This window comes from Apteryx rowi, unplaced genomic scaffold (genome assembly GCF_003343035.1).
Source record: "Apteryx rowi isolate R43461 unplaced genomic scaffold, aptRow1 scaffold_1492, whole genome shotgun sequence".
Lineage (NCBI taxonomy): Eukaryota > Metazoa > Chordata > Aves > Apterygiformes > Apterygidae > Apteryx > Apteryx rowi.
The window spans coordinates 3,536-24,744 of record NW_020447744.1 but is presented as its reverse complement, the minus strand read 5'-3'; positions in this window follow the sequence as shown (position 1 = coordinate 24,744).

The following is a 21,209-nucleotide window of genomic DNA, read 5'->3' as shown; positions in this document are numbered from 1 at the left end:
TTCAGACATATATCTAGAATAAGTTTTGGTCATGTCAAATTAGCAGTGATTACTGACATTTTGCCTTCCTCATCATTTAGGTTTATTTGGCAGTTTTAACTCACCAGTACCCTGCTATTTTAGAGACCTTGGACAGTGACTACAATTACCAAGTGCAAGAAAGGGGCTTAGATCACAAACACTTACACCTCCTCCAGCCTTTCCAAGAAAAAAACCCAAATCCACTGAAACGCAGAAACTCCTAGGAGGATCAGGGTCTTGACATCTGTAACCTTTTTTGTTCCCAGAGCAAATCAGTCCAACTCCTAGGTAGTCTAGGTAGATTTATTCTGCTGGATGGTCTATTGCCTCATTCAACAGAAAGTATTAACAAAACTGAGTACATGAAGCATATAGATTTAGATCAAGAAAAAAAAAAGCTTTTTTTTCTTAATGCTTTGTCATTTCTGAAACAAAAAGGAATCATTGGCTTGAGCAAAATTCACAAAGGTCTCAGGTGCTGTTTACAACACTGTGGAAGCAGACTGCTTCCTTGTTCAGATACATTGATGGCAACTCATTGTGTCTGAAGACAGACAACTTGTTTATCCATGTACAAATAATTCTAGGTGTATGGATAGCTAAGCATGATAGTACTCAGTGAAAGTGAACATTAGGCAAGCCTGGAAATAGATGCATTAGAGACCTGCATACATTGGTTTTAGGAATTTATGGGACAAATAGGAGAGGTGGTGTGGCTATTCCCTCTGATGTTATAGATATGCAACAGACAGCATAAAATTTATATCATACCGTGTGGGAAGAAGGTAGGGGAGAAAGATGCAAGTAGGACACTCTAGCTCTTCCCTATAATAAAAGTTTGAGATTCATAAGGTTACTGGGAACCCCTTCTGGGTCCTGCAGAGCTGTCCTTTCCTTTTTGAAGAGTTAGGTACCACGTGCCATTTGAAGTTCTTTCACAGAGCAAGGATGAGCTGCTGTGATTCTGTACTATATTCATGCTTTACCTCTTACCTCTGAGAGCTGTAGCACTATAGGAGGGGTCACAGAGAATGATCAGTCTTCTGGAAACAACATAGTTCAAATATTCTTTTCTGAGGCTCCCAATATCTTTCTGAACAGTTCAGATGGCAGATGAATAGTGATGGGGTATATTTGTATACAGATTTTAAAGTCTCTGTTCCAAAAATAATATTAAATTCTTGTAGAAATGTCACTGAAGAAAATGGAAAGCTCTTATTCTTCCTCTAGTATGCAAAAAACAGGATAAAGGGAGAGAAAGGCAGGTTAGATTTTTCCTCCTTATTCTAATGAATTATTTAATTGTTTAACAAAAAAAAAAAAAAAGAAAAAAAGGACTTGACTATTCTTTATATGGCACAAGATATTAACTCCAAGGGAGTTCTGTAGTTCTTTGATAAACTTGTCTCTCACTTTTGTTATAATGGTGTCCAAGTTGTGCAGAAACTGAAAAGCTTAGCAGCTGAAATTCATACAGCTGTAAGAAATCTCTCATCCTTTTAAGTGTGATTATGGCTTTCTGTGACCCTGACAATATCCATTTATACAGTCATCACCATGTTTATAAATCTGGTATTAGCTGAAAATGATTCTTTACATTTCAGCTTCCTTCTTGGGCCCTCTGCACGTGTTAACTGAGGAGGATGTCTCAGATTCCAGTACATTGGTTCAAAGATCATACTTACAGTATATCATCCCCTCTGTCAGTTTGACATCTGATATTTTGTTTCACCTCCTAGGACTAATGGGAATCTTCTGGGAAGGCAATGGATTCAAGAGGGAATGACAGATGACTTATCATTTTTCTGTTCCCTGTATCTTTAAATTCCCTTGCTGGAAACCTAGTAATAAAGGACAACCTTCCACAATGTGTGGCCTTCATCTGCCTGGTTCAGGAGATAGCACCTTGCACACGTTCTCCACCCAGTGAGTGCACTGCCAGGTTCCAGGCCCATCCAGTAGCCATGTGGCTCCAGAGTTGTCATGGAGCACCTTGCCTCTCCATGAAGCCTAGAAAAGTGAGAATGGGAACACCACAACCGGTCTTTCTATCCAACCCCCTACTCCTCAGAGTAGAAGCGCTTTGCCTCACTTTGCAGTGCCAGGAGAGATGAGGTTTTCCTCTTACCTCTGTCCTGTTCCTCACCTTACTTAGAGCAGAAAGAGCAATACATGAACTGTTCCTCCTCCACATTTGGCTAAAAGGTCCCCCTTCCATCTGCTGAGTAAGACTGATTCTGCCTGGGCATTTACGCTTGGCCAGAACACAGCAAAGGAAAAAAATCACAGGAGGCAGCTTCATCCCCACCTGGGAAACACTACTCTGCTCTACAATATCAAATTTCTTGTTCCTGAGAGGACCCTTAGACAAGTGAGACCAAGGTCAGATAAAGGCTTACCTAACCAAGGTCATTACCCTACACTCAGCACAATCTGGTCTAAAACAGTTGATGGAATGGAAAAGCACAACTATTGAAAGTCATTTTCGGAATTTCTAAAGCTCAAACATCTTTCTAGTCTTGGTGCTTTTCCCACAGCCAATGACATAAGGATGTAATAGAGAACTACCAAATGTAATGGCAATAGAAGACTATCATAATGGAAATATCCATAGGATCCAAGTCAAAGCTGGCCATCTAGAAAGGGCTGAAGTGAGATAACAGAGCTAAATAGTAAATCCCCAAGTCTGGGGTTTTATTGTTTGGAGTAATCTCTGTAATCTTCAGTGTCTAGAAAAGAAGAAAGAAAGAAGTTATTCTTTTAAAAAAGTGAAAGTTTCATGTTTTGTGAATTTTCTGAATCATTTTGCATTTTTGTGGCATCCTCATGCTCCCATTAAACAGAAGGCTTTTTCCTGAATTTGTTAAACTGGAACAGTATAGTGTCAGCCTGTGCTTCCTGTTCTTTCTAGGTGTTGGACAGGGTGACATAAAGTTTCATCTGAGAATAGAAAAAGAGTTATGAATACAAAGGGGTGATAGTTCAACTTCTGTGACTGGTTGTACAGATGGACTTCATGCTACTGGCAAAATCGTTGATCTTAATCTTCAACTCACTCTTCTCCTTTGCCAGTTTCTGCCTGACCCTTTGCAGGTTTTTGATTTGCTCCCCCAATTCAGCTGTCTGCAGTATAAAAAGAAATGATGACTTCATAGAACCATAGAATTGTTGGTGGGAAAGGACCTCTGGAGGTCCCTAGTCCAGTTTCCCACCTGAGATTGCCAACACTTTGTCAAGCTACGGCTTCGTCTGGTGGTCTTGCAAACATCCCACCTCTCTTCGTAACCTGTTGCAATGATGCACTACCCTCCTAGTGAAAAACAAGGTCCAGTCTGAACCTTCCAAACCACTATTTGTGGCCATTGCCATTGTTTTATCATCTGTCATTAACAAGAAGAGTTTGTCTTTGTCATTCTTTTAACTGCCCTTCAAGTAGTCGTAGGTTGCTCTATCACTCCTTAGCCTCTTCTTTATTCAGACTAAAGCCCAGCCCCCTCAGCCTCTCCATGTGGGTTGTGTGCACTGACCATCTTGGTAGCTCTCCACTGCACCCTTTACAGTTTCTCCACATCCTTCTTGAATAGAGGGGGAATAATAACTTCCTTCAATTTGATGGCCACACTCTTCCTAATGTAACCCAGTATATGGTTTGTTTCCATGACAATAAAAGTGCACTGCTGACTCGTATTCAAGCTAGCATCCACTGCAACCCCCACATTCTTTCCAGCAGGGCTGATGCTAAGAATGACAGCCTGTATGGAATTATTTTGCCCAAGGYAGAACATTTTGTACTTCTCCTTACTGAACTCCATGGGTTTTCTGAAAGCCCAGCCCTCAGGTTTTTCAAGATTCCCCCAGACTAAAGCTCATTTGTTTTGTTGGTCACACCCCTAGTATCACCTGCAAATTTGCCAAGGGTGCACTCTATGTCATCATTCAAGGTGTTGATGAAAATGTTGAAAAATATGGGCCACAATGTTGAACCACTGTGCTTATTATTGACTGCTAACTGGGTATCGAGCCGTTCATCACTACCGCTTTAACCCAGGAGTCCAGCCAGTTTTCAACCCACCTAATAATCCATTCATCCAGTCCATACTTCCAGATGAGATTGCTGTAGGATACAGTGTCAAAATCCTTAGTAATGTCCACTTCTTCTCCCTCATCCCTCATCCTCATCTAGTTATTTCATAGAAAAATCCCCTCCAGCAAAAGTCCTTCCTTCTCTTCTTCCCTTCACTAGGTGTCCTGTAACTTTTGAAGAACTAGTCAAGTATTTAAAAATTACACAATGGAAAAAAGAAAAAAAGAAGAAAATACTTAGAAAAGAATAAAAGACTGTTTCTCCATTCACTTTCATTTCATCATTTCTCTTATTCACTGTCAGTTTTTCTAAAAATCTGATTTAAGTGATTTTCATCTTTCAGAAAAATGATTGTATAGGTGAGTCATAATTGAAATCAGCAAGAAGTCTGGAAGTTTTATTTTCTTGGAGTTGCAACTGCAGGTTATAGTGAAGCAGGAAATAAGTAGGACTTAATAAGAGTCTGGACTTTGTAATATGTTTCAGGTTTTGCCTCGCTGGGCTACCTATTCCATTGTTTGACCACCCTCACAGTAAAAAAAWAAAWAAATAAATAAATCTTATGTTTAAATGGGATTTCTTGTCTTCCAATTTGTGCCCATTGCCTCTTGTCCAGTCACTGGATATACTGAGAAGAGTTTGACTCCATCTTCTTTACTGCCTCACATCATTTATTTATACACATTGATAAGATTCCCCCAAGCCTTGTCTTTTCCAGGCTAAACAATCCCTGCTCTCTCAGTCTCCCCTCAAAGGTCAAACGTTCCAATCTCTTAATCAGCTTTGTGGCCCTGCACTGGACTTGCTCCAGTATGCCCATGTTTTTCTTGTACTGAGGAGCCCAGAACTGCACACAGTGCTCCAGATGTGGTCTCACCAGCACTCAGCAGAGGGGAAGGAGCATCTTATTCAATCTGCTGGCAATGCTTTTCTTACTGCGGCCCAAGATGCCCTTGGCCTTCTTTGCTGCAAGGTCACAATGTTGGCTCATGTTCAAGTTGGTGCCCACCAGAACTGTCAGGTCCTTTTCTGCAAAGCTACTTTCTAGCTCGTCTGTCCCAGCCTGTGCTGGTGCATAGGGTTCTTCCTCATGTCAGCCCTTTTCTCCATCCTGCCAAGGTTCATTTGAAGGGAAGCACAGCCATCTGGTGTATCAACCACTCTTCACAATTTTGTATCATCTTTAAACTCTCTCTGGGTACACTCTGTCCCATATTCAAGCGATTAATGAAGATGTTAAGCAGTGTTGGCTTCAGTATCAATCCCTGGGCACACCACTTGTGACTGGCCTCCAGCTGGACTTCATGCTGCTGATCACAACCCTTTGAGCCTAGCAGTTCAGCCAGTTTTCAATCCATAGAATTGGATTGTCCACTTATCTAGTCCGCATTTCATCAGTTTGTCTATGAGGATGTTATGAGAGACAGTGCTGAAGGCCTCACTAATGTCAAAATAAATAACATCCACTTCTCTCTCTCCATCCACTGAGCTGGTTATCTCATGGTAGAAGTCTATCAGGGTGATAAGACATTATTTCTCCTGCTGACTACTGCTAATTAGAAGTAGAACTATCACCACTTTGTATTTATATCTCCTTTTCCATCCTCAGATAAAACTTTTATATTTGAAAATCATTTCCGGGAGGATTTGCTCCATCACTTTCCTGGGGATCAAGGTGAGGCTGACTGGCCTGTAGTTCTCCACATGCTCATTCTTGCCCTTCTTGAAGACAGGAGTGACATTTGCATTCTTCCAGTCCTCAGGAACCTCCCTGATCACGATGACCTTTCAAAGATAGTTGAGAGTGGCTTTGCAATGCATTGGCCAGCTCCCTCAGCACTCATGGGTGCATCCCATCAAGTCCCAGGGACTGGTGTATGTCCAGTTTGTTTGATTATTCCCTAACCTGATCCTCCTCTACTGAGAGTAAGAATTCATTGCTCCAGACTTTTCACTAGTTTCAGGAGCCTGGGATTCCTGAAGACAAATCTTCAGAGTAAAAATGAAGCCAAAAAATTCATTCTGTACCACAACTTTTCCTGTGTTCGCTGTCATGAGGTCCCCTGCCCCATTCAGCAGTAGGCCCATGCTTTCGTTAATATTCCTTTTGCTGCTGATATACCTGTAGAAGCCCTTCTTGTTGCCCTTCATTTCCCTTTGCCATATTCGATTCAGTGTGGATTTTGATTTTCCTAACCCCATCCCTGCACACTTGGACTGTGTCTCTGTAGTCCTCCTGGGTCACCAGTCCTCCATCTCTTGTATGCTTCCTTTTTTTCTATTTCATTTTAATCAATCAATCAGACCTGCTGCCACTTTTCCCTGACTTCCTGCACATTGGGATGGACACTTCTTGATCTTGAAGGAGGTGATCAGCCAGCTCTCTGGGACCCGCCTTACCTCCAGGACCGTATGACATGGGATTTTTCCAAACAGATCCCTGAACAGGCCAAAATCCACTCTCCTGAAGTCCAGGTTAGTGATCCTTGTATTTGCCTTGCTCTCTCTTCTCGGAATCCTGAACTCCACCATCTCATGGTCACTGCAGCCAAGGTCGCTAGCAACCTTCACTTCCTTGACCCTACAATTTTTTATCTACTTAAGGTAAAGTACGGTGGCAAGTGACTTAAGTCTAGATAGTAAGTGAACAGACAATATATGGGGGGGATAATGCTGTAAGTTAAAATACTGCCACACTGCATTTCTAATTATTTTCGTGTGAGCTAATTATTTGTGAAAATAGGCAAGGGCAAAGCTTCAGAACAGGATTCAAGAAGTTCCAAACCAAAGCTGAAAATCTAAATACAGTTCTAGGTTCCCAAGGGAACACTGCATGCTTAGTAACAGGGAATCTCTGAGTTCCTTGGAATATAGAATAATGGGTTACCTGGATGTCAGGTTATGATTTTAACTTGCCTAAGATGAGCCAGCTAAATCTTAACAGTTTGCAGGCTGAAAGCTGGTCAATACTGTAAAATAGAAATGGCAGGTCCCTTCTTATCGTTGAAAAGAATTACACAGAGAAGCCAGAGGTCTCTACCATGCTATTTGTGGGAGTGGAGAGGTGAAGGAGCATGCAACTGTATGCTTCTGCTGTCCATGTCTGCAGAACAGCCTTCCAAGTCTGTTTTTCTGCCATGCTGGAGAACTGCTTTCACAGACGTAGGAATAGCTGTACAGCATCAAGCGCAGTGTTAGAATATGGTGCGGAGAAGTTTGCTCTTCAGTGCTGTGTGAAGTAGCAGGGATGACCCTCCTGCAATGGTGATAATGACAGAGGGAGGATTGTCTGGAGTGAGGTGGCTGGTCAGCCTTCCTCTGGCATTCAGGAAGATAGTATTCTGTGAGTTTCTTTTTTTTTTAAGGCTAGCTATTTCCTGTGACTACACTGTGTGACTCTATTTTTTCACTATTAGAGGCTTGTCAGACTTGAGGCTGTCTCGAGATATCAGTGTCTAAATGTCCACAGGATTGATGTCATATGTTAGAACATCCACAGAATAACAGGATGGCAAGTAAATTCACAAAACCAGGTAGTATGCAATAAACAGATAATGAGGACATGAAGAAAGGTGAAAAATTTTGATGGGCATTTTATACCTCTGGGTAGGTCTAAGGGGAAAGGAATGAGGAACAGGAACAGTGAATGTCGCAGTCTGGATGGGCCCCTCTGTAGTGGGTGAAGACATTACCATACTGTGTACTGAAGCATGTTTCCCCAGTGCCAAACTTTGTTGGATCTCCTGGCTCCCTGACTGCCCTTAGAGTTGGAAGTGCTGTGTGCAGGGGAAGGGACCATGGTCTCTGTCTACCACAGAGATTTCCTCTAGCTGTGTGGAAAGGGCAGAACACAGACTTCTGCTCTTTGTACTTCTCCCTGGTTCAAGTGCTACCTCTTTTTCTTTTAGGTCCTCAAACCCATACTCATATGCCCAGCATCACTAACTGCTTGAGTCAGTCATATTTACTGGGGCCCAGCTATGCTAGGAATTCAGGAAATTCAGATGTGTGTTCTCACCCTTCTGTCCGCCTCCATCATCAGCCTTTCTTTATCTCACTGCCTCATAGCCATGCTTATATATTCTACGAAGAGAAGGCCCTGTCCAGCCTTTCTCGGTTTTCAGCACTCTGCAGTTGTTTGAGTGTCTGTGTATACTTTGTCAGGTGACATGTAGTATCTGGAAAACCCTTGGTGCACAGTTACTGTATCTACTGTGTGGGAAGCACTGCTTTTGACTCTGCTCTCTTACCTTTTCTTGTTATGCTTGATGCCTTCCAATGAAGTACCTAGTCTGACCTAATGCAGATGCTTGTGAGGCTTGTGACCTACTGACCTTCTAGAAGAAAGGATAACAGGACTTCACTCCAAATAACATGCTCTTCTGCATTCTCTCCATCTTTAGTTAAAAAATTCCTCTGTAAGTTTTTATTTTTGGTACAGTAATTCCTGACTCCATGGTATTTGGTGGCAGGCAGGGAAACTGGCATGCCCTGACATAAGAATTACTGGAGAGTGCCATTAGCTGAACTTCCTTTCTCAGCTACAACTCCAGCAACAGCTAAGAGCAGAGATAACCCTATCACCATGACTTGACTGGTGCAAAAAGACTASGCTTGATTTCTAAGAGCCCTTATTAAAAGAAAAACACCTCAAAGCCCCACTGAGAAGCCTGAAAAAGTTTAATCATCTGGTCTGAGCACCCTTCTTTTTCCCTTGCCAGTGTTTCAACAAATGGGCTTAATTAAAGAGTGCATTATTGGAAAGATGAAAGGAAAACAATAATACGTGAAAGGGCACAATTAATCACTGATATCTCCTTTCTCATGAGACTCACTGGCCTGACTTTGCATTTCCTGGAGTCAGAGCCTAGCACATGAAGTCCCACAAGTGTGAGCCATTTGCTGGCCAGTGTTTTTTGCTAACAGTCCTTGACAGCTGCTCCATGCTGCTGGCCATGCTGTTAACTGCTCCCAGCCATTAATAGTCCTTGCAGTTCCTTCAGTAGTTACTCCTCTTTAAGAGTTCTCCAGATGCCTCTGATTTCCCTTCTCCAGCAGGACTAAATGTAGTCCTTGCTGAAGAAACTTCCTAAATATATTCCTGTTTTCTACCTCTGTCCAGGATTCCTTCACCCAAGCTTGTAACTTACTGCACTATATGAAATGACTGTTCACTCTAGGCATATTTTTCTGAGGTTCTTACAGCAAGCTGCAGAGAGTTCACAGCAAATACGAAAAATCACTGAATAGAAGGGAGAGGAAATCTTCCAGGATACAGAAGCTAGGGAAATTTTATTTATAAAATATTTATGTTTCTGATTTTTCTGTTTCTGAATTTTATGTGTTCGGACAAGCTGTCCTTCATAGTCTCTGTTTAAGTAGGACAAGATTCAGATGTATAAATTTCCTATAGTAGTGTTGACTTGCTCATCTCAACACCACCAACAACAAAAAAAGATTTCTGCAGAACAGCCACAAACCTGTGATCAGTTCAAGGTCTTGGCATAATCAGGAATCTCAAAAACATAACTGAGAGCTTAGCAGCAGTCAAAACATAATCAGAATAATAAACAGAAAATAGAAATAGGAAACACTATTATGCTAGTGTTTAAATTGATGGGGCACTCACATCTTGCCTAGGGAGTCCATATGATTACTCCACTAAAAAAGTTTTATAGTAGAACCAGAAAAAAAAAAAAATCAGAGTGATAAGGTATCTGGAGTGGCCTGCCTATAAAGGACATTATATAGGACAGGACTCTTCCTTTTTGGAACTGAAATTGCTGAGTCAACATAGGTCTCAAAAAAAAAAAAAAATTGAACAAAACATGACTGGCATGCAAAGGTAAATATGGAAAAACAGCTAATGGACACCAAGTGCTACTAAAGTACTTTTTCTTAAAGTGCGTAACTTAATCTTGCAACTAGTTTCCATAGAACACGTTCAAGGTCAAAGGTACATGAGATTCTTCTTTCTTTTTTAAATTTCATTAAAATTTAGAGTAATTTTTGGAGAATTGTTCCATCAGAAGCAGTTAATCTTACTGGTCCAGGTGGAGCATCCTGCTGAAGTCCCTAAACCACTGACTAGCTTTACTGTTCTCTCTGGGCCCTATCCAGTTCTTCTATCTCCTTTTTGTGATGGGGGATCAGAACAGCCATTGTATTCAGATGTCAGCACATCATGCTGACACATGCAATACATGCCTTCCTCATCATGCTATCCACATGCTCCTCTAGCGAGCTGCAGCTGGGCTCTTTGAACTGACACAGTACAAAATAGTGACTGTGTTTCAGCACCAGGGGAACATTACACCAAACACTATGCAGGGTGTGATTCAAGCTATATGTGTACTTGATCCTGTTAGCTCTGCTATCACAGCCAATATTCAAAAATCTTTTTTTTTAACAAACCTAAAATGAAGGTTAATTTGGTAAAGCATTTAGCACTAATTTTTAACAGCTTGTTCACTTTATCACTCTAATAATTATCATTTCCTCTTTGTTAAATAAAGATTTTAAAGGTAAATTTCCAGGCTATTGCTTAAATTGATGCTGTTGAAAGGTCTTATTGTACAGGATGCTTGTACTGCTATTCAGCAGGACCTCGACAGGCTGGAGAAATGGGAAGATAGGAATCCCCTGAAGTTCAACAAAGAGAAATGCAATTAAATGTGCACAAGTTAATGTTGGTAGGTACAATCCAAGAGAAGTTAAGAGTCCTGGGAGTGGGAAGGGTTGTGCATGTATGTATGTTTTAACACAAAAACCTCATAAAAAGTATTCCTACAAAAGTGAAAGTGGTTATGAACAGAAAGACAGAATATGAGGCTTCTGAAATTTACAGCCGGGATGCATTCAGTCTGAGAAACCCTATGCTGTATCAAATCAAGATGCAGCTAGGCAACGCAGAGAGTCAGTCCTGAGAGAAGCAGCAATGTCTTGATGCAAAAAGAAAAACAAAGAGGATCCTGCCAGCCATTAACTTTCTGCCAATCATATTTCCATCCCTTCTGGACTCCACTGGCACTGGAAGCAAAACACAGCACAGTCAAAAAGAAGTGGTGGGCTGCAAGCTGCCTCTGGATGTAGAATATCTTGCACAGCAATGCAGTGTGAGCAAGGAGCTGGAGTGCTGACATTCCCCTGGAGGAGAGGGGATTCAGGCATGCTAAAAATAGATCCATCTTCAGATGGAGATCAGCCAGCTGCCTTGCTTGCTGCCAGCCCTTAAGATACGACTTCCCCTCCCCCATATTCTGTGATTGAGAGGAAGGCCAGAAGGGAAAGGCAGGTAATTTCAGCAATTCAGTACAGATAAAATAAGACTGAAATGTCTCAGAATTCTTGTGGACTGCCTGTTGCAGGAGTCCCATGAGAACTTCTCCCTGTTCATGATGCTGTGTGATGGTTCATTTCAAGTGGGAAAAACTGATTTGAATAATGCAGTGTTCTGAAAGGAACTTTTACTCATAAGCAACACAATTTTTATGCTATTATCCTCACCAAATAGTCTCCACTGATTTTAAGGTAGCACACTTTATTTCATCAGTGAAACAGGCTAAAAACTTGCATGTGTTTGGTTTATGTGGTTCAGACTAGTGGCAACTTGTTAACCTGTGATGGCTTCATTTCTTTCAATTCTTTGTACTAATTCAATTAAATTGCCGTTGTGGGAAAAGCTATAGCACAATACGACTCCGAGTAGATATCAGAGGACAGGGAAGAAACACAAGCTGTTGCATGGTTAGTTGCAAAATGTCTTTTTCAATAGTTACAAAGCCCTTCTTTGTGCTATGGTTGAAACTAGCAGTTCTTCACACTCGTCAGCGTCTTGATTGACATGCATGGAAATGTTACACTGCATAGTACTATTATTTCAGTTCTCAGCTCATTCAGGGATTGTTGACAATAGAAGAGTACAATAGAGATGCAGCTTTTGTCAAGAGGAGATGCCATGAGCCATGACCAGCCGCTGAAATGGAAGTGTATTCAGGTCCTCCATATAGGTGAGGAAGGGAGACCTGACTATGAACTTATGTGAAATAGTTATGTGGACAAAGGATTTTTTTCTACCCCTAGATCTGATCTCAAGGAGTCACCGCTGATTCTGTTTATAGGTATTTTAAAAATTAAAAGTAAAAGAAAAAAAAAGGAAAAGAGAAGGAGAATCATGATACCTTGAAGGTTTAAGTGACCTTCTTGCTCCAGATATTTAAGACAGTAGGAAAAGATCATAGACTAGAGTTAAGTTTGAAAGAATGTAGCAATAATTTAAAGACAAAAGATAAGATGAGAATTATCTGTGATAACAAAAATAACTATTATAGAGCCAGAAATGTCAGTGTTACTGCTATACTTGCAAGAAATCTGCACAGGTTAATGGTATGCAGGTACAACTGAAACACTCCTGCAGCCCCTGGTATACCTTGCAGTGATACTTTTTGTAACTGTAAAATTCTCATTGAGGCATTTTGTTGTTTGGGATCTAGCTTACACTAAACTCTCTTTAGATAACGTATTAGATGTTATTTCTATTTTCTTATGGTTGATGATACTGCTGGAMTCCTAGATTTTCCCTCCTACACTCTTTATTCCAGCCTGTGAACTCTGATCCTGCCCTTGACTGGTGTGGTCTGAAGCTTCTCTCTACTCTGCCCACTCTGACTGGGATCAGTTTTGAGGGGGTAAGGACAGTCATTGCCCAGACTGAACCTTTTCTTGGCTATTTGGAACCTCATCTCTGTTCCCACCACCACAACAACAAAAAAAAAAAATCCCTGCAGTTTCAGTGTTCCAACCTTAGCAATGCTGTTTACTTACCTGCCTTTAGGTCCTGTCCCTGCTTCATCTCCACCAGCTGTGATGAACAGAAACTTGTTTTGCTTTGTTTTAGTTGGACAGGACATTTGCAGAGGCTCAGCACCCATTATGGTCTCTGGGACAATCCATACCAAGTGGTGTCTATGTGTTAGCTGTTTACTAAGTTTGCCAAGAAGAAAGGAATTTGAGCACAAGCTTACACTAATGCAGCAGCATCTCTCTCTCTGCATGGTCTAAACTAGTACATGTGGCAGGTGTCCTAGTACAGGTGGCAGATCTAACCCACTGCCAGCAGGCTCCTGCAAAGCAGGAGTAGAATATGTCTTTCTGGTTTGTCTGAATAGTTTCTTCTGCTGACCTGTCGTGACCAGACCTATATCATAATCTTGAGCATTTTTGCTCTCACATGTATTAGTCATTTGCTTGACTGTTGTCTGTTATTGCATCCAGTTTTAAAAATACTGGTCAACAGTTCTTTCTCCCTCTCTTATTTCTTCCTTCCTCAATCCATCCATCCTCTACTCCCTCTGAAGAGTGGATCTGAGCAGATATTTTCTTTGTGTGAAAATGTTTTATTTCTGGGGGCTAGTGTTAAATAGATTGTGTTATCTCTAGTGCCAGCTTAGACTGGGAAATGGGCTGGTGATGGCCTCTCATAAACAGGATGAGGGAAAGACTTCTGAAGTGTGCAAATGAAGAGAGAAAAATTATTCCTTTAATGTTTTTATCCAAAACTTTCCACAGCTTTTGGGTGCAGCCAGAGACATAAATGAACTTCAAGGACTTCAGTCAAGAGATTGACAAACATGTCAGACAACCTGATATGCTCAGAAAGGGAGTTTCTTCATGCTATATGAATTTGCCAAAGCACATCAGGGTAATGGAACAGTGGCAGGGGTGCGAGAAAGGTGATAAGGAGAGGGCAAGGTAGCAGCCAATAGAAAAGAATCTGGGGATCCTCTTGAAGCAAGCTGAACATGAGTCAGAAGTGTACAAAGAAAGCCAACCACATTCTGGACTGTATTAGTAAGAGTGTAGCCAGCAGGTCCAGGAAAATTCTCCTTCCCCTCTGTTTGGCACTTGTGAGACCACATGTGGTGTACAGCATCCAATTTTGGGCTCCCCAGTGATGAAGGACATTGTAACAGTGAAGTGAGTTCAGCAGGCGTCCTCAGGTCCCTGAGCAATCTGATCTGATTAGACCTGCTATGAGCAGGGATTTGGACAAGGTGACCTCTGGAGGTCCCTTCTAACCTCAGCTGATTCTATGATTCCAGCTACAGAGCAGCCTGAGTAGCACAGAATAAGCTGTTCTACCCACGCAAGAAGCAGTATACACCTAGTTCATGCACCTCTGCATTACACTGCAGTCTGCAGCACAGACATGCAATAGCAGCATGGCACATCCATGCTAGCTTTTATCTCATTAATCAGATAGCATTAACAGTAAGGCTGGGAGTGGCCAAGCACCAAAAAAGTAGCCCACGATATTCGATAAGCTCCATTAGCTTTGCTGTAAACCTTGGGATTGTGTCTTCTTTGCACTCAGCACCCCAGGAGAGGGATTCGCTCAACTCTGAGCAGGCCCAGCTGTGCTGCAGTCACATCTTAGCTTCTGAATCCAGTGACTCTCAGAGGGCTGTGACTCAGGAGCCCTGGGATCAGTCTGCTGAATGCTTCACCTCTCAGGGTGTGCACTTTGCCTGGAGCCACTTGCAGCAGCTGCTTCTGACACTGCATGTGCTTAGACTGCCTGGACCTTGCAAACGCTGGGGCACTGTCACTCCCAAGGGAGCAGAGCCTTTTCTGGCACAGAAACAGCAGCAATGAGATTCCAACTCTCTGCAGCAGGGCCTCTTGGCCAGGTTCTAATCCTGAGTGGGGCCTACTTGCCTTGCTGCTGTGGATTGGCTGGTGGTAACAGTCACGTCAGGACACAGAGGTTACTTGCTGGGTCAGGCCAAAGGCCTGCCTAGACCAGCGTCTTCCTGCCAGTGGCTAAGAGCATCCCCAATGTCTGAGGCAGAGAAAGCAGAGAAAGCATGAGAACAGGCAAGATGCACTGATGCTCTCCCTGAACGGTGCTCCATTTTCCAGCGGCTCGTGGCTCAGACACTTCCCAAACCAGAGGTGTTTGTTGGGTGGTGCAGTCAGGATTCTCCTGCCATGAATTTGTGTGGTTGCTTTTTGACGGGGTGGAAATATTTAGTATCTACTCTGTTGGTGGCGAGGAACTGTGCAGATTAATTATGACTGATTTGAAGAATCACGTCCTTCTGTGTTCTGAATCTGCCACCTGCTAATTTCACTTGATGCCCCTACTTCTTATGCAGGGAGATTCAGTGATCCATCCTCTCCCTATTTCTTCTTGTTGTCCTCTCATGATTTTAAAGACATTTTCTTAACCCTGCTGACTGTCTCTTCTCCAGCTTGAAGGACCCTAGACTGACTTGGCCTTTCCAAGTGCTGAAAGACACTTAAAATGTCTGTGCCAGATGACACTGTGCCAGATGTTCTTTCTGAGAAACCCATGCCAGTGGGATCAACCCCTGTGGGATGCTTGAGAATTTCTATCATTTTAATTCAGGTGTGTGCTGGAATAAGCAAAAAATTTGCCCCTCTCCCCACTTTGCATAACATGTATAAGGATCTCCTCAAAAKGGACATGCTTATACTGAGAAATGCAGTGGAGCCTGGCTCAGCAATTCTAACATAAATATGTCTCTGAGGACCCCAGCCAAAGTGCCTATTTTTACGGTTATTTATATCACTACCCCCTGGGGTCAGGTTTCAGAAAAAAGAATCTAATTTTTCGCTGACATTGTAAGATTTGAGGGGAAGGATAGAGCTCTCTGGTGAGTAAGTGAAGCATTTGGTTCCACCAGCTGTACAGGGAATATGATCTGGGACAAATATAAGAACTCAGGGATTTATACATTTGTTTTATATGTTAGAAGTTCATTTAAAGTAATGGTTCTATTTACACCCATACTCTCTCATATGCCTACCCCACACCATTTATGGTGTTCTGATGTTTCCTCTCTGGATTGGTCTTTCTGTTGCTGTGCAGTCTGGAGTCTTTTGGCATGGGAAGGTGGGGAGCTGGAGAGGGGAAATCTCTGAATGAGTGTGTAGACAGACGAGTTTTCGTTCAAAGAACTGTGAACGCTGTTGACCATGACTCAGATATTCCCATTTCACTGTTTCATCTTTCCAATTCTCACATATTGCCAAGTAAATGAAACTACAAAAGCAATCTTATGGGGTGTTGCTTTCCTGGTCTCTCTCTCATGCATTTCACAGCGATGAACTTGCTAGCTCAGAAACCAGCAGCAGCCTGCAGCCAGGACTGCAGGCTCAGCATTGGCTGTATTGCCCAGACAAGAAGTGGGTTCTAATGGCAGTATTTCTAATCCTGAGTGGGGCCTACTTGCCTTGCTGCTGTGGATTGGCTGGTGGTAACAGTCACGTCAGGACACAGAGGTTACTTGCTGGGTCAGGCCAAAGGCCTGCCTAGACCAGCGTCTTCCTGCCAGTGGCTAAGAGCATCCCCAATGTCTGAGGCAGAGAAAGCAGAGAAAGCATGAGAACAGGCAAGATGCACTGATGCTCTCCCTGAACGGTGCTCCATTTTCCAGCGGCTCGTGGCTCAGACACTTCCCAAACCAGAGGTGTTTGTTGGGTGGTGCAGTCAGGATTCTCCTGCCATGAATTTGTGTGGTTGCTTTTTGACGGGGTGGAAATATTTAGTATCTACTCTGTTGGTGGCGAGGAACTGTGCAGATTAATTATGACTGATTTGAAGAATCACGTCCTTCTGTGTTCTGAATCTGCCACCTGCTAATTTCACTTGATGCCCCTACTTCTTATGCAGGGAGATTCAGTGATCCATCCTCTCSCTATTTCTTCTTGTTGTCCTCTCATGATTTTGCAGACGTGTTCTTAACCAAATGCTGGCTGTCTCCTCTGTAACTTGGTGCTGATCAGGCATTTCCAAAGGAAGTAATAGCTGTCAGTGCTGGATGACTGATGGTGTCCATAGAGCGCTTTTTCCCAGGAGATGCTTCTCTGATAGGAAAGACACTCCCACGCACAGCAGTTGAGAGGACCCCCCCACAAGAGCTTCCACTGTCTTGATCCAGGAGCAGGCTGGTATGAGACAGAGAGCTGTCCTTATTCCCCCATGCATAAAGTGAATCTTGTTGAAATGGACCTGGTTGGTGTGAGGGTAAATGACTTCTGATTTGATATGGACATCTGAATGGTGTCTTGGCCTGTGAAATTCCATCAGAAACACACCTCCGTAGACCTGTAACCCCAGAGGGTTTCATTTCAGGAATTTCATGGAGTCAAAGTATTTCTGGACTYGCTTTCATCGGAAAGGGGCTTGTTCTTCCCTGACATCTTAAAATAATGTGAGGGGAAGTTTGCAGCTCTCTAGGGAGGGAGGGAAGGAGAGAGGGAGGGAGCGAGTGTAACRCTTGTCTCTGCTAGCTGCTGAAGGTATGTGATATGGACAAAATACAAGAATTTCAGAATGTGTGCATTTGTTGTAGATATCAAAAATTCATTGAATGTCATGGTTCTCTGTTTAGAGACGCACAGAAGCAACAGTTCTGGGAAGAAAGCTCTGCATGATTGTAGAGACCGGCTACTTTCTCATCAAAGAAACATGAACATTTCTGAACACAGCCCCCGTGATAAAACTTTTCTGCCCTGTTTCGTCTTCCCAGTTATCGTTCATTGCCAGGTAAATCAGTCCAAATACTGGGAACTCTCCTTAGTAACAAAAGAGGTTCCTGTGTGTCAGGGAGTGAAAATCTTTCCAGGCTGAAGTGACAAAACAGCTCCTGGAGAGAGATTTCTTTCTTGGGCGTTTGTTTTGTTCTTGGGCAGCAGAAGTGAGGAAATGCTGCCTTGGTCTGCACTCTGTGGAGGAGAGCTAGAGATAGGTCTCACATGTGTCATCAGAGTTCCTTAGGGAACCAGGATCATCACGTGTTGGGCACAGCACAGGTACCGCGAGAAATGGCTGCAGCAGCTTCTCTGTCCCCCCAGTCTTCCATATGAAAGGTCTTTACAGCCACTGACTCCGCAGAACTACCAGCAAAAGTTTCCTGAATTCTACCATGGAAGATTTCACAGTGTGCTCCATGCTCAGACGTGTCCCGCCATCCTTCTGTTCAGCCACAAAAGTTACATCAACGCGAGAGAAAACAGCAGGTGCTCAGTGGTCACAGAACTGGTGTAGAAAAGTGCATAATGTTATCAGGAACTTGGCAAGGTATCACTGGAGTAAACGGGGCTGTTGACAGTGTTTTGAACTTTGCGCACAGGAAGGTGCTGTGCTTCCATCAGTTCACTCTTGCCGGATCGGCGGTTCCCTCACGTCCCCAGCAGAGATGCCCACGTGACAGTTCCGCCAGAGGCAGTCCTGTGGCAAAGGGCTCTGTTAACATGCCTAGGAAACAATCCACGCATAGAATTGCTACTTGGATTGTGTGGCGGGAATAGTTTGAGTGGCATTGCATGTTCTACAGAGTGGATTATCTGCATAACAAGGAAGTTTGGCACCTAAGAGTTTGGTTTCCGCATTATGCAAAGCATTCAGGCTGCTTCCAGCATAGGCCAACTGTGCAGTGCAGTCGGAGCACGGCATGCACAGAACAGGTAGCGTCAGAGCCAGGACAGGGTACAGACTGGATGCTGATACAGCGCAACTTTGTTTTTCTCAGAGGGGGAGGATTTTGTCCCTACGATTGCTTGTGTTCAGAGGAGAAAATGCTGGCAGGACACTTTTTGAATTGTGACTGTCAATTAGCAGGTGACAAGAAAGAACTCTTCTAGGCTATATATATGTGTATAAGTGTGTGTGTGTGTGTGTGTGTGTGAGTGTGTGGCTATATATGCCTGCACACACCCTCTACACCTTCTACTGCCTTGAGCCACGTGCCCTCCACCTGCCCTGCCACCTGAGAGTGAGCTCTGTGCAGAAACGTGTCTGAATTTCACCCAGAAACTTAGACTTTGCCACGGAGGAGACACAAGGCTCTCACCACGGCCTTCCCTTGGAGTGCTTGTTCTCTCCAGGCAGACCTGGGAAATGTCCCGAATGAGCAAGGCTGGTTGACTTGTGGCAAAAGGCATTTACCAGTAGTCCTGTCCGAGCATATTGGGCAGGATGGTTTGATCCCAAGCAGTCCACTGTGTTGGTTCCTCTCCCTTTTATTCTGATCGATTTGCTTTCCAAGCAGCTTGCTCCTTGTCAACGCTGAGTGGGTAAAGTATGCAGTTAATATAGGCAAGAAACACTGAGGGTTGTGCCTTCCAAGTCAGGTCAGACGAAGGAGCTTTCCAAATATGCTTGTCCTTCACTTGTTGTCCAAGACACCGCCAGAATATTTTGAGCAGCAGGTCCCTGAAGTCTTGCCAGTTGAGAGGGGTCAACCTGAAGGCTCCCTTTCCTGGAGGGAAATGTTCCTTCCCCACCTTACAACGTAGACCTGAATCCCTGCCTTTTTCCCACTTCAAGAGCAGTTTCCTAGCTGGCTTTGTTCCAGAGCTGCTTCTGAAGTCCAGCTAGGTCAGCAATGTCGCAGTGCTTGTGGCCGGACCGTTGGGCATCTTTATGTGAGAAAGATGACTGGTTAGTCTGTCTCGGCCCGTCTTTGGAAAACTGCCTTTCATCCCCTTTTCCTTGTAGTCCGATGCCTTTAATAGCCTGTGTTGCAGAGGGTTACCTCTTGCTTGACTCCGCACCCTCTGGAGAGTTGTTCCTTCTCAGGCCTTGTTGGTCCCAGGCCCTGTTGCAGCCCCTGCATGGTGTGTTCCCCACGGTGTGCAAGAAGGCAGATCTGGAAATGCTTCCTGAAGGGGGACTGTGGCGGGTGTTAGATGTCAGAAGGGAGGAGAGGACTTTTACTCTTTCCTGCAACTAACCTGTATTTGATACTCTGTTCTGCCCACTTTCTTTCTGATACCTTCTTCTGCCTTTCTACAAAGCAGTGTTTTCCTGCTTTGTGTATGCATATCACTTATAGGCTGTGGTTCAACATTTTCTGTCACAGTCCTATTAGCGGCATTTATTGCTTTTTTTTTKCCCGGCTCAAAAGACTGGCTTTCATAGCTTTTCTGAATTGCTGAAACCTGCAGAAGCCTGCTGTCTGAGAATTTCCCAGAAGTGTTTTGTATGCCTGGGTCCTCGTGGCTCCAACTCTCCGTGGGCTGTAGTTTCTTTGCAGTTAYTGCAAGAGCTGTCATTGTTCTGGGACTGTATTTCTAGTGCAAAGATATGCATTCTGCTGCTTGACTGTACCACATGAAGCCATGGTAATGGCTCATAAGGTGTCTGTTACTGTCATGCATGTGGTAAAACATTTCCACTTTGTTCCACAAACAAAGCTTAGGTGACTGGCTTATGCAGAGGGGCAAGTGAACTGAGACCGAATATTCCTCTGTTGTGTTGGACTTGGCCTCAGTGTGCACATTGCACATCACACTGATATTGCCAACCTTACTCACAGAACAATTTTACTCCCCCTTTATGAACAGTATTATTCCTCTTTGAACTTGACAGTAACAAGGCATGATTATTGTTAGATAAATGTATACACTGTCATTTAGAAAGAACTAAAAATATTGAGATCTCCAACAAAACCAAATAGAGTGGTCATATCTGGTAACTCCATGGATTATCTGGTTCATCACTTTATTTCAGAAGCATTCCCCATGGGATTTTCAGCTTGCAAGTGCTGTTGTTGGGCATGTTCTCAGTATGAATAGGGCATGCTTGGAGGGATCAGTGCATCCTATGGACCCTGATGAACCATCTGAGAAGGAATGCCCAGCTTTCAATGCAGCAGCATTTTCTGCTGCTCTCTGTGTAAAATGAGAGCTCCCAGGAATGTTAGCACCAGGCAAACAGAATTGCTGGAACACTAATCCTTCAGAGCAAGACTTCTCAACCGTATACTTCTGCGAAGATGTGGCTGGGTGGTGGAGGCTGGAGATGGTAGGACACACTTTCCATATTAAAAACCTCTCTTCTGCTGGCAAATGAAATGCATGCTTTTAAATATTCCCTGCCAGAAGTGTCTAGTCCAAAGAGTTGCTGTTGTGTACTGTAGTTAAAAAAAAAAATCCCATAATGAGCATGAGATAAAACTGAAGGTATTGACTAATTTTTGAGGCAGACAGACTGGGGATCATACTTACAAAAAACTTAATCATATTCGGGGGGAGACATGGAGTGGTGCAGGGCAATTTAGGCCATTCATGACTT